A 15571-nucleotide genomic window follows, 5' to 3' on the forward strand; every position below is an offset into this window, starting at 1 on the left:
TCAACTCTAGAAGGACACCCGCTTGAAACTTCTTCTCCAGTCTTAACGAAAAATCATGCTCTTGATTAGTGCCCAGAGCAGCATAAAGATCGAATTGTCACTCACACGACTAAGGACAGGGTTTGTATTCAACAGTACCTCGGACCTTCAGGCACTACAATAGCTTATCTTGTAGAGCACAGACACCCTAACTTTGATGAACTGGAGTCCTCTAAGGACCACGAGCTCGCAGACCTCTAAATCGCAATAACGTTAGGGACGCTCTGAGAGATGCTCAAAACCAAGTCTCTAGCAGGGTTTTTGCAAAGGTCAAAAGTCATATTTCCTCCGCCATAAAGGCCATTCTTCCTCCGAAAAAATTTTACTTTGCCCTAATTCATGAGTTATCCCAGAAATTCTGATATGGACAATCACATCATGCATTATCGGATCGCTATGTATAGCAACATTGTGTGGATATGCAAGATTTTTCCTTCCATTATTGAAGAATGCTACGAGGCTGTGTTTAGCATGAAGCCCCAATCTAAACACGAAAGTGTAAGAAACTAGCTTGAATGATTTTGAGCAAATTTGGCTGAAGTAGAAAGGCCCGGTGAGAACTTGCTGTCATGGCTTTCGAGCGAGGACTTTATGTCTACTCTCACTTGTGCCAGAAGCTTAAGAAGAAGTACAACTATGCAATGCTCGAGGAGTTTGACGATGAGACAAGCAGGGACGTTGAGGCCCAAAATAAGGATCCAGTTTGACCAGGACAAGAAGTCTGAACGACACAAAAATATGCGTGATACTCTGCCACCTCTTCCTCTCTGTCAGAATGACAAGAGAAGACGGAAATATAAGCCAACTTTGTCCAAACCTAAGCAATATACTACTTTGGAAACTTTAATTAACAATAGCCTTCATACCATCAAGGATAAGCTTAACCTAAAAAGCCAAAACCTTTTCTTAATTACTTGGCGAATAGGAGTCCAAATGGTTATTTCTCCTTTCACTAAAGCACCTGACATACTAGTCTTATGCTCCAGGATCACATTGAAAGGCTGATTGACCAAGGTTACTGTTAGAACAAAATTTGCTCAGATCCGCAGATGGAGACGAGATCCATTCGGATTTGCTTATGATCTCAGAAAATGAGAGAATATGGTTGATTAGGGTAAGGGTATGGTTGAAAACATATTAGATTGCCTACTTATCTTTAAGAGAGAGAATCAAACTATATGTGTAGTTTTGAGAAAGAATAGTGTGATGTGTAATACATCGTGAACCATCCTCGACGAATAGCCTATGGCATGCGGTAATTAGATGAGTTTTCCATGGGCGTGTTTACATGTAGATGGTGGCATGGATTTAAGATGAGTTCATGTTAGGTATAGAGAGAACATATGCGCAGTAGTCTTTTAGAGGAGACGATGAATCTAGAGAAAGTCCCTTCAGTTATGATTGATTGATTAATTGATCTCCCTCGATAAATGACCAAGCTAAGGTATTTATATAGATCTTTGGGTCCTTGTAAGGAGAGTTATCTCAATGAAATTCGGAGCCTGTCTATGAGAGATTCTAGGATAAAATATCAAATTCTCCTAGGATTACGATTACATTTCCTAATCTCCAAGATATCCTACTTTGACTTAAAGTAAGGTTTCCTTACTTGAGAGACAAGAAATGCATATTGCGGAATGGTTGTCTGACTATGCCTTTGACTAATCAGCCCATTGGAATAGCTTACTTTGATTCTGACTAGAAAACCTGACTAGTTCGACTGTTTGAACTTCATGAGCTATGGGCATTCTGGTTTTTCTTGCCACCCAAGGTGCTATGTGTCATGGGCCCATAAAAACATGGTCCCACAATTGTGGGCGACATAGTCTCCCTTGACCTAGTTAACAATTAGGGTTGAGTTGTAGTAGATTAAAAATTCTTTCACTTGAAATTCCACTTAAGGTTGAGTCGCAGTGGATTGAAAGTTCTGTAGCATAGTCCTAGTGGATTCCAGCCATTAACCACTGTACCACGTGGTTTACAAAATATGATTTAAGAAGATGGTCCATTTAGCATCACCTAACATTTAATACTATTAGTGAATATTGAATGCTATTAGGATTCTATAAAATATGTAATCTAGGTTTTGTTTTTTGCCAAAATGTATGGCACTATGCCACGTATAAATAGTAAACCAAACTAAGAGGTAGTTCTCTAAAACGATTAGGTTTTGACCGTAAAAAGATACGGTTTCAATTTTTCACATTCTTCTCCTTTACAAGGTGGCTTTGCAAGACCAGGTTCTGCGAATATGAGCTTGACAAGTCACACTATAAATCAATGACATATTGCAAAAATCCATCAGAAAGTTCTTAGGACAAATTTATGATTCAAATCTTCAACACAAAAACACAACCCAATATCTAATACCAAGAGCTTGAGGCAGTTGAGTTCGACGTGATCCGAGAGCTGTCTTCAAAATCAAGATTAACGAGCTGCCTAGGCCTCCCAAGCAGCCGCCTAATCCCTTTGTAGATGTTTCTTCTTATTTTAGCTTAATCGTAATGACTGGTCACTGTCAAGGCTGATTTTTAAAACACTGGTTGTAAGTACTATATACATCAACATATATATTTCACTAAGGATTTATGAATGTATGGAAGATGAAATTTCTCCGAACTATTTTCATGGATGATAGTTAGATAGAATAAGTTTTATTTATTTTCGTATATACTTTTATCACATAAACAATGTATTTTATCAGCCTGTGACATAGGTATCATACGCAACGAAGGCCTACTGACGCTCTGGTTAGAAGAGGCGACTACGGGACAGAAGTCTAGGGCTGAATGGGTAAAGGAAGACCTAGGAAGACTTTGGAAGAGACTCTAAGAAAAGACTTAGAGTACTTGGATCTAACGGAAGACATGATACAAAACCAAGCATAATGGTGTTCTAGGATTCATATAGCCGACACCAAGCACAATGGTGTTCTATGATTCATATAGCCGACCCAACTTAATGGGAAAAAGCTTTGTTGTTGCCGTTGTTGTGACATAGGTATCATGTAGAATGACATAAACTTTCTTAATTATTATCCATGGAAGTGGCTATATTTCATATTTAAATATGCAAGTTAAAAATACAAGCACAGATGCATAAATCAAGAAATTTAATTTAAAATTTTAATAAAATATAAAAATAGGAAAAATGTGCTAAATCCAATAACAGGTCAAATTTTTGAACCTGATCAAAGTCGCCCATTTGAAATCACACCAAAAAGTTGGGAGTTTTAGGTACTTAATGTTGTAGGCCTATTTGATTGAACGATCTAGGGTTTAGAGAGAGAGGGGGGCCATCCACAATTAGAGAGAAGAGAGAGTGATTTAGTTGTGAGGTGTGTTTGATTCACCCCATTGTGCCTTTATTTATAGTAATAGGATTGGTAAAACCTTACCCTTTAGGATTACAACATTTAATAAGTAATCTACTCCTAAGAGGAATATAAGATACATTACTAGATTCCCTAGGATTTACATAATCACATTCCTATTCTAAATACGACTACAACACTCCCCCTTGAGTGTGTAAATACTCAACAAACCATCACATCAGATCTTCAACAGATAATGTTGAATAGTTGATGAAGTCATCAGCATAATGGGTGATCACGAGTCTCAAATTTAAGGAAGTATGCATTTGTAGTAAAACTCACAAAACCTCGCTATGGTAAAACCCAAGGCATGGGGAGAACCCATAGACTAAGGAGAAAAGTGAGAAGTATGCATAATGTCTAAAATAAATGTCAAACAGGATGAAAGTAATGAACTTAACGGAGTATGATTATCCCAAGATGGGTGTCTTGTTAAAACCTTGTTAGGTAGCAAAAACCTAGTGGGAAAAATGCTCCTAATCATAGGAAAAAGAATACATTAAGATCATGTGAGTATGCTTCTAGATATTCTCCTTAAGTTAGACATAACTTCTGAATAAGAGAACTACAAGTGATTCAACTTAGATAATTTACACATATCGATTCCTTGGACGAGCTTCTGAAATGTAGACTTGGGCAATGACTTGGTGAAGAGATTGGCCAGGTTATCTTAGGAGCAAATTTGCTTGACTTCAATGTTATGATGTTGCTGCTGCTGTGAGTAAAAGAACTTTGGCGCTATGTGCCTGGTGTTGTCTCCCTTGATGTATCCTTTATTTAATTGCTCGATACATGCTATATTGTCTTCAAAGATCGTCATAGGACCACTAATGCTTCGAATATGTTCCATGACTTCTCTTTGCCAAAAGCACTTACACGATGCTTCATGCAGGGTGAGAATCTCAGCATGGTTCGACAAAGTCACAACTAGTGTTTGCTTAGTAAACTTCCAAGTTATAGTGGTGTCTCTAACGATAAAGACATAAGTCGTTTAAGAATATGCCCTATTCAAGTTAGACAGATATCCAGCATCTGCATAACCAACAAGGCGAGAATCAATCAGAGTACCATAAGAGGTGGAAACACTCAAAAATTCACGGTTATAAAACAAGCGCAAATCCATAATACCCTTGAGGTAGCAGAAAATGTCTTTAACACCATTTCAGTGCCTGTATATGGGCGTATTGCTATATCTTGCCAAAAGATTAACAACAAATGAGATGTTGGGTCTAGTGCATTGAGCCAAGTACAATAAAGCCCCAATTACACTTAAGTAAGGAACTTCAGGTTCCAAAATCTCTTACTCATCCTTCTTCAAACGGAAGGGATCTCATTTAGCATCTAGAGTCCAAACGACCATAGGTGTACTCGAAGGCTTCGCTTTATCCTCATTAAAACGATGCAACACCTTTTGGGTGTAGTTCGATTAATGTACTAGGATTTCATTCGAACAATTCTCGATCTCCAAATCAAGACAGTATTGAGTTTTCCCAAAATCCTTCATCTCAAATTTTGATTTCAAGTGTACTGCAATTTCCTCAAGCTTTGTGAGAGTTCCAATAAGGTTCATGTCATCGACATAAACTGCAATGATTGCAAATCTAGAATCTGACTTCTTTATGAATACGCATGGCCATAATTCGTTGTTCACATAACCCTGACTTGTCAAATATTCACTCTGATGGTTATACCACATCCACCTGGATTGTTTTAATTCATAGAGTGACCTCCTCAACCTAATTGAGAAAGTATTTCGTGGTCTAGAACTATTTGATCCAGTCAATGGAAGTCCTTTTGGAACTTTCGTGTAAATTTCCATATCTAGATCCCTATAGAGATGCGCGGTTACCACATCCATAAGCTGCATATTTAGTTTTTCAGAAACTACCAAACTGATTAGGTAGCAGAACATTATAACGTCCATTACGGGGAATACGTCTCCTCGTAATCAATCCCAGGGCACTGAGAGAAGCATTGCGCTATGAGGCATGCTTTGTATCGCACTATTTCATTTTTCTCATTACGCTTCCTCACGAAAACCCATTTGTAGCCAACAGGCTTCACGCATAGTGGTGTAGGAATGATAAGTCCAAACACTTTATGTTTTGCGAGAAAATTGAGTTTGACCTGGATTACTTGTTTCCAGTTTGACCAATCGGTTCTACGTAAGCATTCATCGATAAAACGGGGTTCAATGTCATCACTAAGCATGATGTCAGTAGCTACTGAGTACGCGAAGGTAGCGTCGATGATTATCTCATTCCTACTCCAAACCTCATCCAATACTACATAGTGGACCGAAATCTCGCAATTCTCGGACGCCGACATGTTTCGTCTGAAGCATCATCATAATCTAGAATAACCTCATGTGTTAGAATAAATGATTGAGTGATGGTCGGATTCAAACTAGGGTCACTAGTTGGTGGTATTTTCCTCTTCCAGGGTTGTGGATCCTTTGAACCAAGGGGTCTGCCACGCTTCAGAGTCAAAGTAAGTGATTGGCTAGCCACCAATGTACCTTACCACGTGGAGGGTGCGGCATCCCCACCTTCGGGAATGGTCCAACCTTCCCAGGCGAGTTGTTGACGTATACAAAGTACATCTATCCTTACAAGTGTGTTTGAAGCGGGTATATGTGATCTTGTTATCTTTGCTAGATCATTCAAAGCATTCGGCATGCTTTAAGCAATGCTCTGAAGATCTATAATTCGACGTACCTCAATTTCAGACTAGGCAATGCGAGGATTTAAATGAGACATAGTGGGAGCATACGACGACTATTCACTGCATTCTATGGGAACGTTAGCATGCTTTTCTCCCCCAAATGACGGGAAGACTGTCTCATCAAAGTGACAATCCATAAAACATGTGATAAAGAGATCTCCTATCAAGGGTTGTAAATAGCTAACAATTGATGGCAAATCATAACTGACATAGATTACCATTTTCTAACGACCCATTTTGGTTCGTAATGGGGTTACTTTTTGCACATAAATGACGCACCCAAACACCCACAACTGTGAGACGTCAGGCTCGTATCCAGTAAGTAATTGTAACGGTGAATGTGGTTGGGTAGCGATGGGGCTCAGGCAAACCAACATAGCAGCGTGCAATATTTCATAGCCACAGGTAGATACCAACAGTTTAGTTCTCATAACCAAAGTTCGAGTTATCAATTGAAGGCACTTTATGAAAGCTTCTGCCAGGCCGTTTTACGTGTGAACATGGGGTACAGGATGTTCCACATTAATCCCTAATAATATGCAATAATCATCAAAAGTCTGTGACGTAAACTCTCTAGTGTTATCCAATTGAATCGACTTAATCGAATAATTAGGGTGGTGAGCCCTTAGCTTAATGATTTGAGCTAAGAGTTTAGCAAATGCAACGTTGTGTATAAACAACAAGAAAACATGTGACCATCATGTCGATGCATCAACCAACACCATAAAGTATTTAAATGGTCTACAGGTTGGTTGGATAGGTCCACAAATGTCCCCTTGAATCCTCTGAAGAAATTGAGGGGGGTCATGAATAATCTTTGTATATAAGGATTAAGTATTCAACTTCCCTAAAGAACACACTTTGCATGACAGAACTCTAACATAGGGATGTAACTTATGCCCATGTGAAGATTTGAGGATATGGCGCATAATGTCACGTCCAGGATGTCCCAAACGATCATGCCAAAGCAACAAAGTGTCCTGGAACTCAGGCATAGGGTCGGCCATACTGTGGGCATCTATGCCGCGAATGGTTGTCATGTACTACCCACTCGGCAAACGTTCCAACTTCTTGTGAATACACTTCTGGCCATATTCGTACGAAGTGATATAAAAAAATCTAGAACCATTATCTTCAGTGGTTTCAATATGATATTGATTATCCCAAATATCTCTAAAACTCAGCAACGTTTTTCCGGAACGTGGAGAATAAAGTGCCTCCTTAATGGTTAAGATAGTACCGTTGGACAACATGATACGTGCTTTTCTGTGTCCTTCAATCAGGTTAGATGGGCCTAAGAGAGTTGTCAAATGAACTTTCTTGGGTATTAAGTTAGTAAAATAGCGTCGTTCATGCAAGAAGGTGTGCATGGTTGCACTATCTGCCAGACAACTAACTTCCCCACTAGACATACATGTAAATAAATTGATTGAATTGGTCACATGCATAAATATAAGTCCTTCCATTCAATTAAGCAATTCGAGAAAATAATATCCATTCAAATAAGAATCCATAATTCAAAACAAACCAAAACCAAACAAATTATTCCAAATACTTAGAAAAATTGTTCAAACTTAAACCATAAACTTAGAAAAATAAGGGGGTAGGGTAGGCCACTCCTAGTAGGTTCGGCCACTAAGGGTAAACACCCTAAATACATGTCTAATTTATTCATCCATAAGAGATAATGCCTCCTGAAAATTCGATATCTCCGTTGATGTAGTTGCATCTTTTGGATGTTCCACGTGTGCAAATTTAGACTCGCTACATGAATGATACTTAGCAATAGCCTTAGGGGAAGCTCGGCATATGCATGACCAGTGATCCCTTGATCCACAGCGATAGCACATGTCCAGTTTAGTATAAGCAGGCCGAACAGGAGCTCTGCCCTTGTTCTTGAAGTTTGGGGCCTTAAGGGCGAGTGATGGACATTGCTGGGTCACATTTCTTCCTTTGGTGCGACACTTTGTTGACCTTGGTCCCATGGTGGGGCTTGTTGCCCATTGCCACGGCCATGATGATTCTTTCGTCGTTTATGGCTACTAGAATTGGTCGCATATGCTTCAGGCACGACGTTCAAGCTAATAGGTCGAGATTGATGATTCTTCATCAAAAGTTAGTTCTGCTTTTCAGCGTGATTGATGATTCTTCATCAAAAGCCAGTGGGTCAAGATTAATGATTCTTCATCAAATCCGAAAACTTGGTGAATTTCTGTGTCTTATATTGTTGCTGCAGGACAATATTGGTGGCATGAAAGGTCGAATAGGTCTTCTCCAAGAAATTTGATTTGGTTAGTTCCAACTTTGCAGAATTTCAACAATGAAAAATTCTACAAACTTCAGAGTTGTATTCATTAATGCACTTAAAGTCCTGGAAGCGAAGATGCTGCCAGTTGTGTCTTGCTTTAGGCAAGTATATGTCATTCTGGTGATCAAAACAGTAAGCCAGAGCAAGCCAAATGGTGCGTGGGTCCTCCTCAATGAGATACTCAGTTTGCAGTGCATCATGGCTGTGTCTTCGAATGAAGATCATTGAAGTAGCCTTCTGAGCTTGGTCGACGATAGGTGTCTTAATGGTGGCTCTAATACCCTTTGCAGTCAAATAGAGCTTCACGTCTTAAACCCACTTCCGATAGTTTCTTCCAGAGACTTCTAGAGCAGAGAAATCAAGCTTGTTCAAGTTTGACATGTCCCTAAAACAGAGGGAAAAACGTGATTAGTCATATGGTAAGCCATAGACATATATCGTAGAACATACAGGTTCTATAGGCATGTATAATTTATGCTTAAAAACTACAGGTTTCATGTGGTATGTTTTGAATGAAAACTTCGGGTTTCAAAGGCACAAAATTTGAAGCTACAAGTTCAATTTAGTTTTATGAACAATTAGTTCATAAGGAGAGGTTCCTACAAGAAACACATAATGCAATATACTGATTTTAAATATAGTAGATTTGAGGTTCTTCAGGAACTCAATTGTGAGAGCTTCGTTACTATGAAAGTATGTCAATGGTTCAAAGTATAAAAATAAATTATTGAATCATTAATGACCAAAAGTGATCTTCATGTCAATAATCTTGGATTCATTATCAGATTAATGGACTACATATCATTTTTAATTAATTCAATAAATCGGGTCATACGGGTCGATTGTAGAAGCAAAAATAATAGCATTTGGGTTGAAAATATTGCCCCAAAAATAATTAGGCTCGGGTTGGGTGCCTTGAGTAAAAGGTAGGGCCCTAAATGGCCGCGGGAGTAGACAGCATGCCACGGGGTTATGGGAGAAACCCTAGCCGCAGTTGGGTTTCAATTTTGGGCCGAAGGGGAGGGGGCACGGATTCAAGCTTAGCATGTTTGCTGGCTTGTGGGTTAGCATAGGAAGCCCAGTCGCAAAGGGCTGGCTGTATATGATGTGGGTCGGGGCAAGAAAAAAAAAAAAAAAACCCCCCCCAGCCAACTGGCTGGTGAGATAAAGGCTGCGGGCCAGGGCAACAATAATACCCAGCAAGCACAAAAGGCTCGATGATAGTTGGGCCATGATAGTGTGGTGGGCTCAGGGCTACAGGCCTTGTTGAGATAGACCCCAGGCTGAGGTCTGGTTGCTGTGAAGGTTAGCTGGGCTTTAGGCCAGCAACCTTGCCAACTGTAATGCATAGTTGTGGTACGGTGGGTGTGCTGCACCATGTCTAATTTCCCTTTTTTTCTCTTTTTTTATTTTCAAAATCCCCTAGGGTTTAGGAAACCCTAAATATGCTTCTAATTTATTTTGTTATACATTGACTCACATATCCCACATAACAGTTTAATTGTGCAATGCATGAAACAAATATATATATATATATATTGTGACAAATATATGAACATATACAATATGTATATCGTAAGGAAAATTTAGACATAAAGAGGTTCATGTATCATGGAAAATGTTTTCATGCTTCGTGGACCTTTCAAATATCTTCTTTTATTTTAATCGCACCTGATTAGCAGAAAACAAAAATAAGCCCTTGAATTTTGTGGATGATAGCCTCCTCCTACGATGCGCCAATTTCTCAACTTATGGCAAAAGCGTGCTGATAACGTGTTATAGGCCTATTTGAACATAGAGGGGTTCATGCATCATGGAGAAGGTTTTCATGCTTCGTGGACGTTTCAAATATCTTCTTTTATTTTAAGTGTATATGATTAGTAGAAAACAAAAATAAGCCTTTGAATTTTGTGGATGATAGCATCCTCCTACGATGCGCCCATTCCTCAGTTTCTGGCAATAGCGTGTTGATAACGTGTTGTAGGCCTATTTGATTGAACGATCTAGGGTTTAGAGAGAGGGGGGGCCGGCCACAATTAGAGAGAAGAGAGAGTCATTTAATTGTGAGGTGTGTTTGATTCATCCTATTGTGTCTTTATTTATAGTTTAATAAGTAATCTACTCTTAATACGAATATAAGATACATTCCCAGATGCCCTAGGATTTACATAATCACATTCATATTCGAAATATGACTACAACACTTAATTATATATTTTTTAATTTAAAAAGAACAAATAATGTGAAGAAAACAGCATCCATGTTTACTCACTGTGGTTTCTCTATACATACAATACGAGTAAACATGCTATTTTGGAGAATCAAGAAATTGCAATCATTTGAAACCTTGATCAAACGTCTAATGGAAGAGCAACAAAGATTTTGCGCACGTCTGCAAGCCAAAAAAAGGCATATACCTGGTAATGGGCTGTGTATTTTTTCTTTGGCTTTGTGTCCTTATTTATATACATACAAGTTTTTACTCAACTCTACTTTAAGTTTATATATAAAAGGAAAATTAAAATCCCCTACAGTTTTTCTATATCATTTAAATTAAGCATCTGTGTTTTTTTTAAATTTGATTAAAGTGTTTTGACCAATAGTCATCTATATTTTTTAAAATTAAAATAATTTTTAAATTTATCATTTTATCTGCATGATGTACTTTTTTTTATTTAATGGAGATATTGGTAATTAAACTATATTTTCTCTTCTACCAAATAAGTTTTTTCAATCATAGATTTTTTTTTTTTTTTTTTGTTGTGTAAACATTTAATATTATTTCTTTTTCCAAATGGTTTTTTCTTTTTCAAATAGTTGGTGATCAACATAAAAGTTCCGTGTAAATTTTTCAATTTTTTTGTGATTTTTTTTTTTTTTTTTGCTGTTTTTTGAAGTAGAGTTGTTGACGAATTATTATTAGGTACAATACATTACATATATATTATTACGCTTGAATTTACAAAAATCATTAATTGGTACGTTTATTTGTAATTTTAGTACGTTTGATTTGATACATATTGTTAATATTGGTACATTATTTTTATTTTGGTACATTTTATTTTGTACATATTGTGTATTGGTACGTTTATACTATTCTCAATCCTATTTTCTTTTAACGTACTAAAAGAAAAACTTATTTCAGTACGTTTGATTTTGGGAGATTTAAAAATATTTTAAACTATTTTGAAAAGTAAATATCTTAAATCGTAGATAATTATTACTAAATTGTAGCATTATTGTGAAAATAAATTGAATCTAACCAACATTTTTTTTTTTTTTTACAATTATCTCTAACAGAGGAGAGTGTAATCAAAAGGTTAGATCAAAGGAAATTTGTTACAATATAATGTGCATATAGCACCAAAATTATGACCAAAAAAAAAAAGTTTAATGAAATTACTAAAAGGCATGGATGTGTAATCTAGAAAATTCAATTGTTTATAAAATCACATTCCTAAAATAATTCTATTCGCAAAATGGATGACTTGTACTCATTATTTCATGTGCGGCCATAATGATGTTGAAGAAAACAAGGCAAAATGAAACACAAACGTAAGTTTCGGAGGTTAAATATCAACTATTCAGGTGCACAACTGAGGCTCGAGTTTTGTTTTAGGGGACAAATGATTATTTACGCCTAACTAGAAAGATTCATAATTTAGCTTGTCATCCCCAACCCAAAACTGGACTAGTCTGAATTAGTAGGCATGCATTTAACACACAGATTTAGATACAATACAACTTAATATACAGCAATATCTGGCTGCATGGAATATACAAATATAGTTTTACATAAAACACACAGTCACACTCACACAGAAATGCCTTCCGATTTGTTTTCGAGTTAAAACACGCAAGTCAGTCAAATCTTACAATAACTCGACTTTATTTAGTAGTTATAAGGAAGTACAACTTTCCATCTGTCTCCACTTTTTAACCAGGGAAACTACGGAAGCCTGAAAATACAGAATACGAAACTGATTAGCAATTTGATTGAAGATGTTGAAGAATAAAAGCATACTAGCTGTACAATAATACTTACGAACATCATGAATTTGTGATCTCGTACGAAATCATGCAAGTGATTTTATGCCATATGCTTGAGAACTCGAGAATATGGAATGAATTTTATCGCATATTTTTGATTGAATAACGGTGATCGTCACTCTTTAACAACCTATTAGACTACTAGTTGACATGAAATCATGCAGATGATTTACATAAGATAAAATAAATATTTGCAAGTGATGAAGAATTAGTTGTATAATCTTTTACAATATGATGAATTTTTAGACCATCATTAACGCAGTAGGTTGGACGATTCAGATAATAATACTTTCAGAAAAATAAACAATTTTAGTATCGATGGTAATACCACATAATCTGTGCTATCCCCTACCATTTCCCCTGGGTTTTCTCCAAATTTTTTTGCTTTTGGGCGAGGTAAGGAGCCAAACGCACCAAAGAAACATGAGGTGCAGAAAAAAAGGAAATAACAGCAAAAGCCCAGATGAGCAATAGAGCTAATCTATGTACTTACACACCAAAAAAACTGTGCTCATTTTTCCTTCAACGGGATTATAGCATGATGAACCCCGAGTTACAGCAGCTCCGGATGAAAGGACAGTAAGGGATATTAAGAAAAAGGATTTTCCCGAGGACCAGGACTCTGTTATATTAGACTAATTTTTACCTTACACCTATATTACTGAAATATATTGAAACTATTCTTAATTTGGTAAGGGCTTTGTTACTGACGTGGTAAAAAAACATATTCATGTAAAAATATAATATATAGAAAAAATTGGAATTCAATTATCAGTTTGCAACTAGTCGGTTTTTATTTATTTTGGTACAAACTAGTCAATCTTCCCAAATATTAATTTTCGATTATTAAGTAATCACGGGCTAAAACAAAACAAAAAATCTACAATATCAAATCTATTACGGTCTATAAGTATTCATCTTCACTTGTAAGTGAGAGGTTTTAGGTTCGATTCTAGCCAATGGAGAATTTAAATCATATTATCATGGCTCGCCCCTTATGAAGATTAACCTACTCTCCTATCCCCTTAGTGTAGATAACATCGCTTGTTCAAAAAAAAAAAAAAAACCTACTCTCCTATCCCCTTAGTGTAGATAATATCACTTGTTCAAAAGAAAAAAAAAAAAGGCATCGCAATACCATTAGTATATATGAACACAAGCTTCCGCCACAAAGGAGATGGACTGTGCTCGATTCAACATTTATTAAGACCTTCCCTAAATGGCTTTTTTTTTTTTTTCTTAAAAGAAAAGGAAATAAAGCTTAAAATTGGTAATGTATAAAATTCGGCCCGATCATGCTGTGAAATGAATCAAGCTTAAGAGAACAAACCATGATAAGTTAACAAACCCTTCGCACTAGGACAGCAAAAAATATATATATATATATATATATATCTCTTCCTAGATGTAAACACGAATTTCTTGCAATAAATGAAAAAAAAAATATACAAAGTAATAATTTGTATTAATGTAAGTTTAGGTTACAATCTTTGATACAAAATTTTGATCCTCTAATTCGATCTCCCAAATGCAAATTATATGTGTAGGGTTGTTGATCCGAGGATCGTAGAGAATTAATCTCGAATCCACGAATGTCATAAGGAGTTGCCTTGTGGTGATGGACAAACTGACACATGTAGTGTTGCTTGATAGTTCTTCACAAGTGTGGCGAAGACTGCAGGGAGCTTTCTGAATCTTCTATAAGTGTGTAGAGTTTGTGAGAGTTTGAGCATCTAAGTGTGAGGATGCATGTGTGAGAGAGACTTTTTCTATCCTAGAGCCTCGTATTTATAGGCTCTCCAAGTCTTGATCTGGTCTTGATTGTGGACTTGATTAGTTGGCAAAAGAATCCAGACTTGATTTGGGTTTGGTTCGTGATTTGACTTCATCAAATAATCTTTGATTTGATCAATAAATCAATCACAATTCATCCTCAATTTGGCATTTTCAGTTGATCTAAATATAAATCAGTTAATTTGTTTGATTTAAATTAAAATTCATTAAAGAATTAATAAAGATAATTCCTTAATTACACTCTGCCAAATGTCGACGCGTGACACCTTTGGTGACTCGTTCAGTTTTGATGAGTTCCTTCAAGTCATCAAAAGTTGTTTGCCCCTCATCCTTGAATTGTGATGGAGCTTCTTTAATGTCTTCTTCGGATACTTCTTCCTTGTCAACGTCTTCGACCGTGACATGGTAGACATCCTATACCACTTCTTCTTCGTCATCCCTTTCGACTCGTTGGTTCGAAGATGGACCAGTATGTGATTGTGCATCATTTCACCTTCAGTTCACCATCTAAACTCAAATATAATGTCAAATGACGTTTCATGCGTGAAGGGATTGCACTACGAATTTCATCGTCTCTGGCTGCTCTTTCCTATAAGGTTATTTTACGACTTCAAGTCTATCCAAGGCTGACCTCCGTGGAGGATAACTAACCACACTTTCATATCAATGACGGCTAGTCAACCTGTTAAGCACATAAGCTTGGTGGGGTCCAACACAAAAGCTCGAGCCTTTGGACCGATCAAGCGATCAAATACCAAAGTTTGTGCAACGGACTTCAACTCTTTATTTTCTTCTATCACTTCCACATTAATGTGTTGGGCATTGGCCTTCTTTTCTTTTTATTTAATTGAGATTTTGACAGGTGTGACGAGTGTGAAGCCAAGACTTGCTTTTGTGGGCTTGACTCCGTAATGATGCCTTTTCAACTTCTTCTGGGCTTCGTTAAGGTCGTGTTTCCTTTCTCTAGTGATACTCGTGCTATTCTTTCCAAGTGTCGAAGACGAGGCAAAGTCATATTTAGCCCTTGGATGAGTTTATAAGCGTTGGGGTCAAATCCTTCCTCGGTTCTTGATTGGAAGAAATTGTGATCCATAATGTTTTGCATTGGTCAGACAAAATTATGTAACTATGGCCTTGAAACACTTGAGTTGTCTAGCTTAGGTACATGTAGGACTGCATCTGCTTTCAAGATCTTTACGTCTTCTTTTTGCAGCTTTCTCAAACTTCCTTGTTTATCTCTTTCTCAGATGAGGATTGCCCATTCCTTCTTCGTGGCATTAGAA

Source organism: the organism of the source record quoted next, unplaced genomic scaffold (genome assembly GCF_019419815.1).
Source record: "Pyrus x bretschneideri cultivar Hongxiangsu unplaced genomic scaffold, Pyrus_bretschneideri_v1 Contig2, whole genome shotgun sequence".
Taxonomy (NCBI): Eukaryota; Viridiplantae; Streptophyta; class Magnoliopsida; order Rosales; family Rosaceae; genus Pyrus; species Pyrus x bretschneideri.